Below are 3,720 nucleotides of genomic sequence, written 5' to 3'. Positions count from 1 at the left end.
CCTCATTTGCTCGCCTCTCGCCCCTCCTCACGCTAGCCTGCCTCCGTCTCCACTCGTCTGCAGACGAGGGAGAGAGCAAGCACTGGAAAGTCTGTGTGTTCGGTCTGTGCAGGACGGAGCGAGATAACGAGCAGAGCTGCATGAAAGTGAATGAAATATGAAGGTTTGCATCAAGACCCAAACAAACAAGGTTCAGCCACTCGTTTCATGGCATTTAGGAAATTCGGACTCCGCTTGTGTTTTTCATAGATATCTTGAAAGGGGGGGAAAAAGATGATTGCTCTTCTTCAAGCAGTAAAGATGCAGATAGAGAGCTTGAGACTGCTTCTGCATTCATATGAGGCTTCGCACTGACACAAAGAAAAAGCAAAATGGGGGAAAATAGAAAGGAAAAAAGAAGTGAATAACAGGTGTGACAGGATAAATTGAAAAATGTGGAGGAGAGCCAGGAGAGGGAATGCAAATGAGTGAGTGGGAGAGCAGTGGTGAAGCGGAGATGAAGTGAAACAATGGTTCCCTGCAGTAATCAAAATGACCTGCTGAAGGCGGGGGTAAAACAGACGCACATGGAGATATTCAGGTCTGGGAGATACTTATGAGTTAAAAGTCTCCTTTATTTGATGTGCAGTTCCACATCCAGTGATTTACCATTCAAGGCTTTTTGCTGCAGAGGCTTTTGCCGAACGCCACCAGGCTGGAGAAGGAAGCGAGTCCATAAGGGAGAGACGAGAATTTCGTTAAAGATGCTCTCTCTGCAACCTCATTTATCAGCTTGCCCCAAATAAAGAGCCACATATCCTTGTGTGTCTTTTTCTGTTTTTTGTGTTTATCTTTTTCTCTTTCTCTCTCACTCTCAGACACACACAGCCAATCTACCCCCTTGTGGGATATTGTCCATGATCCAGGCTGAAACAGGATTTCATGGTGGCTGTGTGTGGCTCAACAGGCTTACAAGTATTCCTGCCACAACATTTTTTTTGTCGCTTAAAGCCAGCCAAATTACATTGAATGGTGATGAGAAAAAGAAACAATGTCAATATTGATATTTACAGATCTATAAGCATGAACAATTCTGCTGCTAAATGTGTGTACAGATGTACAATAAAACCATCCATTTATTGTCTCTACCCGCTTATCCTTGCAAGGTCACAAAGGGTCTGGTGCCTGTCTCTGGCCCATTGGCCGCCTATGGAGGCCAATGGGCCAGAGGCGGAGTACACCCTGGGCGGGTCGCCTGTACACCCCGCCATGCATGCAAACACTCATACCACAGAGCAGTTTGGAGGGACAGATTAACCTAAAAGTCATGTTTTTATACTGTGGAAGGTAGCAACATCAAACCCTTCCGTGCACAGGGAGAAACATGTAAACTCCAGACAAAGAGCAAAGACTGGGATTCGAACCTGCAACCTTCTTGTTGCATTGCAACAGTGCTAACCAGCGCCATTAATAAATATAAACAATACTACTACTTACAACTATTAATGCAAATCCTCACAAATTTTGCATGAAATTGGAATTTCCACCAATCATTTTTATTTTTCCATAAATCTGACCAATCACCTTAACATTTTCTGTATTTCCTTCTTTTGTGACCAACCGTTTTAGCCTCTTCTAATTTAACTTCTTGTTTCACAACTTAAGCTTGTTAACGAGGATACTAATGTTGTTACCTATTTTTAAACATTTTTGTAAAACCACGTAATGGCAAAAATAGACATGAAAAACTTTACAATTCTTTAAAAATGGTGCCACAAAATCAGTAACTTTAGACTGCAACAATCACAGAAAAACATTGCAACATCCTGGGTGGACTGGCTAATAATAATACCAAGACGGCCACAATGCTGAAAGCACCATAATTTTACAATTATCTCCCACATGCACAGATATTTTGTCTGTCAGCTTTACTTAGTAAAGCCCAAAATGCCAAAGGATGGCGGTATCATGTTTTAAAATATTAATCGTATGAAGCGCATCATGTCTGAGCAGGTGGGTCCAACCTGTGCAAATCGTTTCAGGACGTTTCCTACCTAAATGTCACGGTTTGTTATTCATTACTGCCTCGTTACCCTCACCTGAACAGAGGTCACATAACCTGGAGTTCAATGCCCTTTAATTTCTGAGCTGAGCTTCACCTTTGTTCCAGTGTTGCTCAATCCTATTGACCTCTTAACTTTTCATGAATAGAAAGCAAGAATGCAGAGGGAGAGCTGAGGCATTTAGGAATCTACCCATTTTCAGGAAGACAGGGAAGAATTTAGCTTTGTTGTTTTCTTTGTAAAATAAAAGCTGGATGGATGAAACTTTTAGACAATGGAACAATGAAGGAAGTGTGGAAATGCAATCATTCTTTCCTTACTATGTTTCAATTTTCCTTAAAAAGGCCTAGAAAATTATCAAACGTAACCTATTATGCTTCCCTGAACAGGTTAGGATGAATCGGTGGGCTATACAAAACAATTTCATTGCATTTTTTTTTCACGAAATCTTTCCCAGATAAGGAGATTTTATCAGTTCTGCTTATTTTGACCTCCTTTCAGTATGAGTCGTTCAGCGACTCTTGTCACTTTAAATCCAAATAAACTTCTGGTGGCCACAACGTTTACACTATACATGAAAATGGCTGCAAACAGATGCACAATTATACATCCGTACATCTTTGAAAGGCATTAGTAGAGTCTCCTGCACAACCAACAAGAACGGACCAAGTGATGGTAAGTCAACATCAAAATACTTTTTTTTTTTATGTTTTCCAGCAGTCATTGTACAGCTCATTAAGTGGTAAAACCAGCTGACCAAATGTGCTGGATCTCTGCAAAAACTCTGACAAATTTTTGAAATGGCTCATTTTCCAGACACCCAAAAAAATTAACTTAAAAAAACCCCATCTGGGTGGTTTTTTAAAGGCTTGAGTTGTTTTTAGAAAAAGTTTAAGCCCAAAAGAAGGTACAAAAAGCACATTTTCTATAATAGGTTCCCTTTAATTTAAGTTACATGCATTGCCAGGCAACTTAGGAGCGCTTGTCTGAGATAGTTTCCAGGGGAGTGAGAGAAATAAACGATGCAAGGAGTTCGGAGAGTAGGGGGAACAGAGGGATTTGTGCAGGGGGTAATAGTAGGAAGTGAGGTAAAAAGCCTTGTAGCCTGGTCTAACGGTTCCACCTCCATCCAGTGGATTTCCGCTCCTTCAGAGGGAAGCAGGACCTCATGGCAGCAGCAGATGAAATACAGGAAGAATTTTAACAGAGTCCTCATAATTTATTTACTGCTGTGAGCAGAAGACTGCTAGTACATAACATGCTGCAGGAAGAACCATATTTTATATTGTTTTGCATGCTTGTGTACACACCCACACACCCACACACACACATAGTGGAGGTGTTTATAGAAGAACAAGCTTGTTTGAGTGTGTCCTCTTTGACGAAGTCAGGCTGGTGATTGACAGGTCATTTAAAATGACCTTTTCCAGAAGCCTCATTCACATTCTGGAGAAGTCACCTTGTGTGTGTGAAAGCTATCAAACATAGGAAACGAGGAGAAGGACTGAGATGACATGAGACAGCAGAGGAACAGATGTGAAGGCATGATGGAAAGGAAGGACAACATCTTTGATGAAAAATGACAGAACACCTTACATTACGTTTTTGTTGTGTTGTTTCAAGGCAGCTTTGTGGTCCATTATTTAGATTCACAAGCTGCTGAGTTGCTAATCACAAT

This window comes from Xiphophorus maculatus, chromosome 1 (assembly GCF_002775205.1).
Source record: "Xiphophorus maculatus strain JP 163 A chromosome 1, X_maculatus-5.0-male, whole genome shotgun sequence".
NCBI lineage: Eukaryota > Metazoa > Chordata > Actinopteri > Cyprinodontiformes > Poeciliidae > Xiphophorus > Xiphophorus maculatus.
The sequence above is the reverse complement of the archived record's forward strand: the minus strand, read 5'-3'. Positions refer to the sequence as shown.